Source organism: Ipomoea triloba, chromosome 13 (genome assembly GCF_003576645.1).
Source record: "Ipomoea triloba cultivar NCNSP0323 chromosome 13, ASM357664v1".
In the NCBI taxonomy this organism is placed as follows: Eukaryota; Viridiplantae; Streptophyta; class Magnoliopsida; order Solanales; family Convolvulaceae; genus Ipomoea; species Ipomoea triloba.
The window spans coordinates 31,160,893-31,175,297 of NC_044928.1; the positions used below are offsets into that span (position 1 = coordinate 31,160,893).

Here is a 14,405-nt window from a genome sequence, read left to right on the forward strand (position 1 = left end):
TACACCAACCCAGGGCGTAGATCGGGGAGAAGAAGAAAAAAAAAATGAAGGTCGCCGATCGGAGTCACGGTGCTCCGTCGTCCGCCGCCCGCCGCGCCAGAATGTAGATCGGAGGAAAAAAACGACAGATACGGCCAGCGGCATCCGCACAAAAAAAGGTTCGAATGATATTTTTCGAAAAAGAATTCCAGAGTACAATACTAATATCGGTTTATGTCCAGAAGTGATTTTGATTGATATTTGTAATAGAGCAAAAGCAAGCCACCAACAGTACCCAGTAGTTGCTGTTTATGGACCAAGAAAGACTTCGACAAATTCTTAGTAATCTGACTATGTTTACAATATGCCTATACAAAGATATGATCTAGTTTTAACTGTAAACCTTGCATACCAAGAAAAAAAAAATTCCGTTTATCGGAAATCTTCAACCATCAATAAATATTGCAAGAAATATTATATGCATATATTTGATCATACGAAGTGCATATTTGAGAGAAAAAAGTAATTGTACCGTTCACCGTAGTTGAGCGTGCTTCACAGATTCAGAAAAGCATACATATGTAATTGTAGGCATAAAAACTTATAAAATTACCTGTCACCACGGTATATTTGAGCGTGCTGATAACGTGTTGGAAAAGTGCCCGTTGGCCTTTAGCTCCTAACCGGTTGGAGTTTTGCAGGAAATTTATAAACAGAGAATAAAGGCAAGGAGAATGGGAGGGCATTCTTATTCATTATCATTGTATCTTTACAAGTGGGAAAACCCCAATATATAATGTACAAGTAATAATAACAATACTAAGTATGGTGACCGTTACAACGGTTACACAAATAATGGTCACATAAATATATTTATTATAACAGAGATAAAGTTAACAACGTGCAAACTTCAAATTTAATACAGCTTCATCCCACATATGAAATTTTCTTATAAATTCCACTAAGGTATAAGTTTAAACTTATTTAATACAGCTTCATCCCACATGAAATTTTCTTATAAATTCCATTAAGGTATAAGTTTAAACTTACTTGGGTTCCTGTGTTATATATATATATATCTTCTTCTACTATAATAAATCTATGTAATTAAAACTATTGTAGAGACCATTTAGGTCTAAAACTCTTGGCCTATCTACAACTGAAGCCTATATAATACAGGTTTAATCACTCAATTCAAACAATCGCAAAAGTACTATTTTATCAGAATTAAAGAGTGTCATTCCAATATGGGGATATACGTTCTTGCTCGTGATTTATCAACCTTCAGGAATAAGAGCGGGGAACGTAAGGGTCCATGATGAACAAGTACATCTCCTTCCTCATTATTCACCTGGGAAATAATATTTCTGCAGTTAGTATTGTTCACAGTAAAAAAATGTTTTCTGCTTGCAAGGCACTGTTATACATGCACATATACCAAAAACATTAGTAGACAAGTTCAGACACAACTTTGTACAACAGAAGGTTTATGGTCATTACAAAATTTTATACCTACAAAACTAGCCCACACCTATTCATGTTAAAATTCAATGNGCAGGACCGCTCGACGGCGGCGTGCCGATCCCCCATTAACGCGAACCTCAGTCGGAGCTACACCAACCCAGGGCGTAGATCGGGGAGAAGAAGAAAAAAAAAATGAAGGTCGCCGATCGGAGTCACGGTGCTCCGTCGTCCGCCGCCCGCCGCGCCAGAATGTAGATCGGAGGAAAAAAACGACAGATACGGCCAGCGGCATCCGCACAAAAAAAGGTTCGAATGATATTTTTCGAAAAAGAATTCCAGAGTACAATACTAATATCGGTTTATGTCCAGAAGTGATTTTGATTGATATTTGTAATAGAGCAAAAGCAAGCCACCAACAGTACCCAGTAGTTGCTGTTTATGGACCAAGAAAGACTTCGACAAATTCTTAGTAATCTGACTATGTTTACAATATGCCTATACAAAGATATGATCTAGTTTTAACTGTAAACCTTGCATACCAAGAAAAAAAAAATTCCGTTTATCGGAAATCTTCAACCATCAATAAATATTGCAAGAAATATTATATGCATATATTTGATCATACGAAGTGCATATTTGAGAGAAAAAAGTAATTGTACCGTTCACCGTAGTTGAGCGTGCTTCACAGATTCAGAAAAGCATACATATGTAATTGTAGGCATAAAAACTTATAAAATTACCTGTCACCACGGTATATTTGAGCGTGCTGATAACGTGTTGGAAAAGTGCCCGTTGGCCTTTAGCTCCTAACCGGTTGGAGTTTTGCAGGAAATTTATAAACAGAGAATAAAGGCAAGGAGAATGGGAGGGCATTCTTATTCATTATCATTGTATCTTTACAAGTGGGAAAACCCCAATATATAATGTACAAGTAATAATAACAATACTAAGTATGGTGACCGTTACAACGGTTACACAAATAATGGTCACATAAATATATTTATTATAACAGAGATAAAGTTAACAACGTGCAAACTTCAAATTTAATACAGCTTCATCCCACATATGAAATTTTCTTATAAATTCCACTAAGGTATAAGTTTAAACTTATTTAATACAGCTTCATCCCACATGAAATTTTCTTATAAATTCCATTAAGGTATAAGTTTAAACTTACTTGGGTTCCTGTGTTATATATATATATATCTTCTTCTACTATAATAAATCTATGTAATTAAAACTATTGTAGAGACCATTTAGGTCTAAAACTCTTGGCCTATCTACAACTGAAGCCTATATAATACAGGTTTAATCACTCAATTCAAACAATCGCAAAAGTACTATTTTATCAGAATTAAAGAGTGTCATTCCAATATGGGGATATACGTTCTTGCTCGTGATTTATCAACCTTCAGGAATAAGAGCGGGGAACGTAAGGGTCCATGATGAACAAGTACATCTCCTTCCTCATTATTCACCTGGGAAATAATATTTCTGCAGTTAGTATTGTTCACAGTAAAAAAATGTTTTCTGCTTGCAAGGCACTGTTATACATGCACATATACCAAAAACATTAGTAGACAAGTTCAGACACAACTTTGTACAACAGAAGGTTTATGGTCATTACAAAATTTTATACCTACAAAACTAGCCCACACCTATTCATGTTAAAATTCAATGCTGATTCTATTTTGAAAGAATTTAATTTTGAAAAATTCCATGGCATATGTACCATTTAAGGCCCTTCCCCAGTTTGAAAGGTAACACATCAAGCAATGACAAAGTGCTTCAAAGAGCTTATTGGTAAGATTCTAAATTTGTACGCTGTTATACTTTTTCTGTTTAATAGTATTTAAACAATTGTTTGCTTCTCTAAGCCTAATATTATTGAATAGATGTTATTGGTCGTGTGATTGAAATATATACTCCCCAAGAAAAGATTATAGCAGGGCAAACATAATGACTTATTGATTTTGTGATAGAAGATGCACAGTGAGTTGTACTGTCAATTAAAAGTGAATAGTATTTTTTACATGTTTATGCTACAAACATGTAAATATATTCCAATATAAATCTATGTAGGGGTAATCAATTAAGGTGTATATTTTGGGATGAACATGTCTCCAAAGTGGAGCCATTCTACCAATCAGATTTTACAGATCCAATTGTGGTGTAGTTGCAATTCTGTTGGGTGAAAAATGGTGTATTTAAGGTCAGTTTAAATAATACTGAATATAGTACAGTTTATTTGATTTAATACATACATCCACACTTTTATTCAATTATTACTTGCAGATGGTGAGGTGAAACTATGCTCCTCAGATGATGTAACCCAAGTTGGCTTAGATAAGGATTTGACATCTGAATTGCATTTAAGTGATGGGGTTGATGATTCTGATGAGGTAAACAACTATCACTTAATGGTAGGTGTTCTTAATTATCATGGTTGAAATTTCAGGGTTTCCTAAGTGATGAGGCAGATGGTCCTGTTGCCACTCTTCGAATGACCATACCACATGAGGGTAGTGAAGGCCCTGTCAAGAGGTCCTTGCTGGATGAGTTGTCATCAACTAAGGAATCGAAGAAAATTAGAGAAAGTGTTGTGAAAGTTGAAATGATAGATTAGGGTTGGGTTGATGAAGAATTGAACTCTAATGGATTTTCTTAACGATTGTTTTGATAGACTGGTGATTTTTCTGTTTGGTTTTATTGATCATGTACTATGGGAATGAACAATAGTGTACTGGAATTGGTTTATCAAGACCTATTCACATAGGCCTCATCTAATTTTGGCTATTTCCTTGCATGTTATGTGTGTAGTTGTCTGTGATTTTGTGTGCAGGGATTATGCTAGGATACATAACAGTGCAGACAAATCGAAGAATATTCAAGGTAGACATTCATATGTTATGGAATATAGGTAATCAAATGTGTACTAGAACTGTGTTTTCATATGTTATGTAATCCATTAAAAGCCTAATAGGTGTAATAAATTTGCTAAGTAACATGATATAGCCCGGTGTACATTATTTTGAGAAATCAAATTGTAATAATTGAATAATTTTTACTGTTAACATATAAGATCCATGATTAAGTAAGTAGATTGACATATTAGTAAAATGAAAGTTAAAAAATAGAGTAACCAAACCTTAATATATTAATTAATATTAACCTTACCTGAGCATAATTGCTAACTCTGAGATATGAAGGTCCAAAGCCTAGCATTTGAATATGGAATTCAACATATGCTACCTTTACCTGCAAAAGTAAAGTACTATAATCTGTCAAATACTTAGCATTGTGTCATCAAACTTCAAATTGGAAGGTAAGTTATTGGAAAAATAATGTCCAATGCACTCTCTGAAGCTTTAACTCTGTCTACAGTCTATGTGAACTTACTAAAGAGAGCAATGACCAAATACTCTGTATTTGGTAGGCTGGGCAATTAATTTAAGTGGAAATATGATATTTCAATCACAATCACATTGGACAGAGACTAAAATATGATATTTCAATCTCAGTCATAAGTAATTGGCTGCTTTAAGCAAATACAACAGGATTAAACTATGAACATAAAGTGACTTACACTAATTAAGTACACAACATACTGCATAGGGAAATGAAATCATGCAATAATTAAACCTTTTAGTGTTCTCACAGATATGTAATGCCTGCACACAATAGTATTAAATATAATTAGGATATTGGAATCAACAGTTATAAAGACCAAAATTTAGGCTTAAAAACTATTATGATTCCTGCCTTATGAAACCATAACTAATATATATATAGCTGTTGAACAATTTTAAAAAACTCCACAGTATTCAATCATATGTATTCAATCATATAGCTGTTGAAGAATATGAAGAAAATAACTTCTTCAACAATCATTGGTAAGAAGAGGAAGCAGATAGCTAAAAACAAAGGTAAGTTTACAACTCTGAGTTCTACTTCTAGAATACATTTATAAAACATAGTTGCATTTTTTAAATCAGAGTAATATATATGATACCAGTGAATGTCTATATAAATCAATGAAATGTAAATCAGAATCAGAAACACACATTTCAAGTATGAGTACATAAGCCTCTTAGTGATTAACAGAAACAACATTACTACTAATGTACCAAATTAGTACAGTTTTTGTCCACATTTATAAGTTGACTTTTAGTTAGATTAGGAATGCCTAATTAGCATATGTTTAACTAAGCATATTGTTGTCAAAGATTCTACTAATTTAACAACTGAAATGCAACTATGCAATGAAACTATAAACCTTTAACATAATGTGGTTTGTCATTCATAGGAGTATTTAGAACTATAACATTTACTTAGTGTTAGGCTTACAACTAGAAGTGCAGTAATAAATTTAAGTTCAGTTTCATAGGATATAAAGTAATTTAAAACAAATTAGGGATTTTGTAACATACTATCTCAAATTCATATGAGATAGACTTAATTATACTATTCATATAACATACCATAGATTAGAAAATATTGAACAATACGCATAATTGCATAGTTGTACTACATGAGTTAGTAGCAAAAAAGCCATAAGTTAGTAATTAATTTTCAGATTCAAAATATATGGAAAAGCTAACACTGTTATGATAATTTTTTTTTTAGAAATTGGATCTAAGCCAACATAGAGTGTGGAAAAAAAAAACTGAATTTTCGAGTAATTGAAATTCAAATAAGAACTTACATTGACAAATTTAAACCCTGAATGACTAGAGAATAGCATAGATAAGTCAAAAATACTACAATAGAACAACATGCAAGATGAATTGACATATGATCCTTAAAAAAATCACAAAATTACGAACTCAAACTATGTACTACCACAAATGCGAACAAATTCAGATAAGAATTAGAAAATCATATAGATTTAAGAACAAAGAACAAATTTTCAAAAAAAAAGAACAAAGAACAAAAATACTTATCTTGGTTGTGAACACTGATCGTTGTAATTTGAGGAATGCCGGTAAATAACCTTCGATTCAACATCTGCATCTATGATGTGCTAGAAGTAGCATTTTGCAAAGCTAGGATAGCAATTACAAGAACTATTGAAAAATTAGATCAAGGATGGAGGTGTTTAGATTTCACCGTGAAAAGTAGAAATGAAGATGTTGAAATGGGGAAGGGTAAAACTGGGTAGTGCGAGTGAGTATATGGCTTAGTTTAGGTGGGTTTTCGGGCAAATTATTGCATGGACCACACAGCTGTGTGGACCAAAAATAAAAAGTACATTATTTTTATACTGAAGGTACATTTTTTTTTTGTACTGTAGGTACATTATTTGACAGTATATATCAAATAATGTACCTTCAGTACAAAAATAATGTACCCTAAAATAATGTACCTACCGTATAAAAATAATGTATCTTCAGTACAAAAATAATGTACTTTTTATTTTTGGTCCGCACAGTTGTGGGGACCATAGTCCATGCAATAATGATTGGGGTTTTCGAGTATGGGCTAATGTGCAGGTTTTAAATATGGGCAGATTGTAAATTTGTAATGGGCTGAAATATATTATGGTAAAGTTGGTTGCAGTTGCATGATATAAAAGTGGTATAATCTGTATTAAAGTGGTATAAGAATACTGTCTTAGCCCATTTTAATGCATAGCATAGTGTTCTTTATACATATAGATTGAAATTTGTATTTCTTTATAACAATTCTCAATACTTATTCGGCATATCTTTGTTATATTTATATGTGTGACTCTTATTTTCATTACATGTTTTCAATATATATTTTGTGTTTATTGATAGTCTAATTATCTTTATTTACATAAATTTTTAATTATTGTTTTTTTTTTCCAGAGAATGATAATTTAAGGTCGCTAGAGGGAATTGGCAAAAGAACTGATCGAAGTAACTTAGGTTATCAATTGGCATCTTCGTACGTTTATGGTGTTTTTGAATCGGTTGTGAGCGTCTGACATCTGTAACCATGCATTAACCCTAAAGATCGGATCTCCAGTCATGTTGCTTAGAAATATAGATCACTCACTTTGCTTGTGCAATGGTAAAAGGCTGGTCATTACTTGGTTATCAGATCATGTTGTAGAAGTAAAGATTCTAATCAGTAACAGTGCAGGACATGTAGTGTTAATCCTTAGGATGCCGGTGACTCCATCTGACCCAAGATTGCCTTTCAAATTTCAAATAACGCAAAATGCTTTCGTACGCAATAACTATAAACAAGAGTGACATTAACTCATGTAGGACCGCTCTTAAAGAAACATGTTTTTATTCATGTCCAATTGTACGTTGCTGCTTCAAAGGTTAGTAACCCAAAGGGTTTAAAAATCTTGATTGCCAATGAAGATGATATCAGCTCTACTTCAACTCCTGTGTACAATGAAGTATTTAATAATTTGTAATTTCAAAACAATAACTAATAAGATTTACCAATACTATTTTGTTCAAATAATTATGTTAAAGTCATCAATTTTAATTAAATAATGCATTCATTAGCTTTTAAGTAAATATTTTTAATTAACTCCAAATTCTATAATTGCCAAGGACCTTGTGGTCCAGTGGCATCAAACTCTTCCCTTGTGTTATTCTGCCATCTATTTAAACAAAAAAAAAAAAAAAAACATAGGAGATTTGCAAGTAAAACATTGAAACAATCATCCTTTCCAAATGTTCTAATTAAGAAAAAAAAAAAAGCAATTAACAACTAAAAGGGAACTCAGTTAAGATTGAATCATCCTGCTTTTAAAAACCCAATGAACCAGTCACTCCATAACAAACCAGTGCATTGCCACTACCAAATTTAGCTGCATCAAAACTAAGTATGAAAAAAACGAACTGTATAAATTGAAAAAGATACGGAGTACTATTTAGATTATATTTTTCATTAAAATAAAATATAACATTGTCAAGGCACATTCCTTCATGCTCACATTTCTAAAGAACATGTTGAGAAGTTCCTTAACCAAGAAATTTTTAACCCCATAAACTCTACCTTTTTAGATGGGGTTAAAGAATTCTTGGTTATCACAAATTTGTACTCCTTTAAAACCAGTCCTCATCGTTACATGATAAAATTCAGTTATTAAACTGTTGTGAAAAGAGTACAAAAATACCAGTTTTCCTATGCATATGTATCGGCTCAAATCCTTTTCATCACTGAAATCTAAAGAAGGCCTTGATTCTTGAAGAGAAGGAGCTATTTGGTAAGTTATAATAAATTTATTTTCAGACATTTAATAATTTTTTTACATCATCATACGAATATTTTTTTTATATGTTATTGGTAAGTGGTGGAAATACATTCTCCACAGGAGAAAGTAATTGCTGGGAAAACTTCAAGGCTAATAGATTTTGTCATTGAGGATTTGCACTATGTTTTTTTTGAATTATAATATATTTTTACTTTTTGTCTACTTATTGAGTTCAACACATCTCTAATTTTAAGTTTAATCTAAACCATATATATGTAAATGAGTAAAAATGTACCTTAACCGCATCCTCTAATACAGTTAACCAATATTACTTAACTCATTTATAAACCTGCAAATCAAAGTTAAGCCAAACAAAGTATTATTACTAATTCAATTATTGAAAGTGGTCAGTGAATCTTATAAGAATAAAATTAAACCCATCAATGAAGTCGTAAGTCACTCATTTAAGTCAGTCATTTGAGCACTGTTCTGTTTCATACAATTGTTTAACCTGCAAATCAAAGTTCAATCAAATATATCAATTATGTCATACAAACTGACTTATTGAATTCATTACTTTAAAATGAATAATCCAACAATTATGTTGTCTCCAAATTGTGAGTCGGGTAATTATATGAGTGAACCTTTTTTCCTACGGTTCATGTTTTATATCTTTTAACAGAATTATTTTAGACTACTATGACTTTATTGTGACACTTTTATCATTATAGCAGCTTATATTAGATGATGCTTTGGACAAAACATAAATATCACAGCAATTATGGACATCTTAATAACCAATTCTAAGATATAGTGCAATAGACAATAATTTGTAGATAAATGATTGTAATTGGTTGATGACTATGTTTCAGACTCGGCAACAAATAATAAACCAAACTGCCAATGGAAACATTTCGCATTCACGCTACATTTTAAATTCGTTTTGCCTTTCCGTATTTAACGGAAAAATTCCTTTTGCATATTTTTAAATTTTAAATGGTAAAAAAAATCCATTCTGTCCGTATAATATTATATCTTCTTTTTCCAACTTTAATTAGTTGTTAAAAATGAGATAGAAAATTCATAGACATATGGACATATTTATTTTAAAGATATTATTTATACATTTTTTTCAAAATATTAAAAAAAAAATACACATAACAGAACAATAAATTCTCAATGAAGAAATGAAACAAATTTTAAATTCATTTTTAAATGGGCTACACATTTACAAACAAATACCTAATCCTATCCTATATCCTATATATATAAAAAAGCCTGATGTTTTTGGCTCAAGTTTTGGCTCCAAATCCCGCCCACCCACAACGGTGCCGTTTTGGAAAGCTTTTGGGTTAGCTACATTACTATTTTGTAAAGAATTTTGGGATGGCTACATTAATGTGCACAGAGCTCAATGTTGGGGGATTATTTTATTTAGAGATTAAATTTTTGGACAAAGCATGAAATCTGGTATGCCCGTTTTGTCATTGGTGGATGTTGTGCTAAAATTTTACTAAATAAAATAATAATAATAATAATAATAATAATAATAATAATAATAATAATAATGCAGCACAAAGCTCAATGATGTTAGTTTTGTGCTGCACGCTGCTTTTTACGGTTCCAATACAAACAGCCATTTAATTTCCCAATATGAACAGTCATTTCCAAATCAGAATTTGGGAGTGAAAATCTGCCTATAAATACATAAGCACGCATGTTGGGACACTCATGTTCTCGAATAGCATATACATATAGATTCTCTTCTTCACCTGCTCCCTTTAGTTATAATTTCGTCCTTTATAAACCAGTTTGATTCAAACATATATGGTGGCGGTGAGTTGTGAGAGAGATGTGATAGCTGCCTAGAGAGGATTGAGAGGAGATAAAGGAGAGGATTATCCATTTGCTGTCATTTTTGTCCAGAGAGAGAAAGGTGAAGAGAGGGAGAGAAGCGTGAGAAACCCACCAGAAGAAGAAAAATGCAGATCTCCCCAGGACTGTAGAAAAAAAAACCAAAGAAAAATATAATAAAAGATGGTGACAAGGCACCGATTATGAGCTTCTTACCTTTTATTTTATTTATTTTCTATTATTGTAAATAAAAAGTCCTCAGGAGAGTAGACATCAACCATGCATATTCATGATTTGTCAAAATAGATTTAAGTAAGCTTTGCTATCTTTTCTTTTCAAAAAAAAGCATTGCTATTTTTATGATTTACTTTACAAATATATAGCTTTAAACCTTTACAGAGATAAATTACTTGCATAAAATATGTGCAGCATGTCTGGCCTTTCTGATTCAAGTAAGCACTGTCGCAACTGTTGTCTACTCCATCTTTGGCTCCAGTATTCCTAGGTGACTCCCGCCGTCCTGCGCTGCTACATAAAAAGTTTGGAGGCGAAGGTTTGCAGTGGATGGACAATGGCTATATGTGCTTTGGTTTATAATGCTTAGTGGAGGTTAGCAGTAGATGTACTATGGATATAAGTGCTTTGCGTTATGTAATTATTAAATACACCCACTAAAGCAAAGCACATATGGGTGTGCATTCATCTTTTTCCTTTTGTCGCCACAGGCATCGACGGAAATAATGGAAATTCATGGAGATTAGCTTTTACTTTTTGTTATTGTTTTATATATATATGCGTACAGTTATATATAGTTTTGAGCAATGTGTAGCTTAATATAATAGTGTTGTGTTCTGTATATAATAGTGGGTTTGTTTATGTATTCACGTGAAGGAGGAAAATGAGGAAAACGAAAATTAATTACAATCATGTTTTTTTTTTGTTTAATAGAAAAACTGCAATCATGGTAATAATAATAATGTTACTTTTTATATAATAAATATGATGTATAAAGTATAACCAAATATTACATGATTTTCTCAAACATATAACTGATTCAAACAAAAGATTTGTTAAAAAAAAACACAATAGTAACCCATCAAACATTAATTAATGTAGTTCTATTGCTAATGTAGTTCACAAAAATGTTTTTAATCATTTGTAATTTCATTTTTCAATAATAATAATTAATCAAACATTATGTTTCTTATCTTATTCACGGTAGATGTTTTTGTGAACTTATATTACATAATTCTATTTTTTTTAAATCATGAATGTCATTAACAATATTTAATATTTATTTATATTAAAATATAAATTTATTATATATGATCGTGCATCGCACTGGTACCATACTAGTCTTAACAAAAAATGCAATTCCCATAAAATATATAGCTAATAAAATAACTCCAAAACTCTCGACTTATCTTAGCCAATTTGTGGACTGGCGTGTGAGCTTCGTAGGTTCGAACAGTGTGGATTTCGGGTTTCTTCGAGGTGTGAAGCGATTGGATCGAAGCAAGGAAGTGGCTAAAAATGGTCTTGGTTGTATGCAAAATGTGAAATAAATTCGTTAAAAACTAAGGATTACCCATGTGCTATGGCAATTTATAGTGAACTTTCTAGAATTGAATAGAGAGGGGTAAGAGCTACCGGACAGAGGCAAGAAGAAGGGTGTTTTCCCCGAGAGGGGCCAATTTTAACATTGGATCCCACATTCTCGTGTATGGGGATTGGATATTTAGAAGGGTAAAGTGACATTCGGGAGTCCATCTTTCCTTTTGTGAAATTCATTGCTGTTTTTGTTTTTAGGCATACCGGGAGTCTAATTCGCTGTTTGTGAAATTCATTCGCTGTCTAATTCCCAAATTAGATATAATTATGGACAGATTTTTTTGTTGCTGTGCATTATTGAAATGAATCGAGAACCATGAAAATAATGATTAGACATGATTTTGAATATATTTATAATTATTAGACATGATTAATTATTAATTATTGGTTAGACATGATTAATTATTAATTAATATTGATTTTGAATATATTTATAATTATTGATAGATGATTAATAATTTAGTAACTTATTTAAAAAGATAAAAAATTATTAAATAATAATAATAATGATAAACATAAATTGATGAAAACTTCATCCGGTGTTATTTAAATGGTTAAGTTCACCATACAGATTGTCACGAATGTAATATTTAACCGACCACGGATAAATATTTTCAACATGACAGTTACTAATAACCAACATTTGTATAACATTGTCTGCTGCATTGAATAAGATCACATCATCTGTTCGTGCTATTTGAAAATGCGACGCAATTTCTTCCCACTGTTCGGTGAACCATACCGGTTGAAAGTTGATTTCAATTTTTCTATGTCCTACTATAATTTTAAGAGGCTCACTGAACACGTCTGCGATACTAAGGAATCGAGATAATCTCGAAAGCTACAAATTTGAAAAAAAATAGTGAAATAAAGATAATGTTGAAAGAAGTATAAGGTACAATGTATAATGTTACTTACCGCGGTTCGTGTAGACAATTTAACATAGAGAGAATGCCATGCATTTATTTGATTAAATGAAAAAGATGGTGGTAGAGCGGACCTTGCGTTGACCCGTATTTGGTCTAGCACAAAATGAAAAAGATGAGTTAATATTTGTAGTAAAATATATAATTTGTATATGATAATTTATTTCGTGATGATACCGCTCTCTCAAAGACGGGAAGTTAAGTATTGGCCCTGACGATTGCGCTCCCTTTTTTTATTGCCGTTGGCGGAGTAGAGAAATGTTTCAAAAGTAAAAAAGCCAATATGTCTAAATACAACAACATCTCCAAGATTTAAACCATGATCTGTCATGAAATCAGAAGCTCTGGTAGTGAAGCACATGTTTTCAAGGGATACTTCTATTCCGTATGTGGGGGCATGAAGCAAAATCGCGCTTGTTGTTAAATGTTGCATTAAATGTCGATGCATGCAATTTGGAATTTTCTACATCGCAATTATAAAAAAAAATGTATAAGAAATAATATCCATAAATATTTGATAAAATTAAAGCAATTAATGTAACAAATACATAGATATAATTACCATTGTTACTTGTGATGTAATTGTAATTGAAAACCATGTAATAGTGCATGTAGTAACATCAGACAAATGTCTTTGGGCACAAGCTTTAAAAAAATAAAAACCATATGAGGATAAATGTAGTTACAAAAGAAAAATAAATGCAAAACGTGGAAAACTATAAGGATAGCTTACGTGATTGGTAATTAATAGCTTGTAAACGAATTAGAATATCTTGAGCATATCATTCAGCATCCTCGTATTCTTCAAACAACATAGCTTCTGGCACTGTTGTACCTAACATTTTCAAATAATTTATCCAAGACGGAGCTGGAGAACATACATATTGATGTTCTTTTGTATGCCTTACAGTTGCAAACAATATTTTTCTTCCGACTATGGTTAGTGCAAAATAACGGTGTGTTTGATAACCTTGATTATCAAGAATGAAGTCTTTCTTAAAACTTACAAAAATTGCCATTGTAATGTCTAAATATGAAGAACACTTGGTATGTATTTGTTGAAGGTAGAATAGTGCAAATAAATGAAGTTTGCGAATAAGTGAAAGATATGAAGGAAATGATGAAGTTAGTAGTTTTTATAGTGAGATTTGGAGTATTTTTACAACAAAAATAACACATGTGGGTCAATCTTTATTTAAGTCCTTCACGGAAAGTCTGACTCTTGGTCAGACTTTATTTAAGTCCGTGAAGGACTTAATTTTTTTTTTTTGTTAGAGGGTAAGATGGACTACATCAATCCAACTTACTCTTTATTTAACTCAGTCCATGTCAGTGAAGGAGTGAAGGAGTGAAGGACTTAATTTTTTTTTTGTTAAAGGATAAGATGG

General features: G+C 31.7%; 1 long non-coding RNA gene across 1 annotated transcript; it reads right to left on the reverse strand.

Moving 5' to 3' along the window:
- Nucleotides 1-2,568: 2,568 nt before the first annotated feature.
- LOC116002434 lies at nucleotides 2,569-6,591 on the reverse strand. The gene is made up of 3 exons (XR_004094462.1): nucleotides 5,030-6,591; nucleotides 4,621-4,701; nucleotides 2,569-2,921 (listed from the first exon to the last, which is right to left on the reverse strand). It is a non-coding gene; the product is annotated as an uncharacterized LOC116002434 (long non-coding RNA).
- Between the last annotated feature and the right edge of the window lie 7,814 nt (nucleotides 6,592-14,405).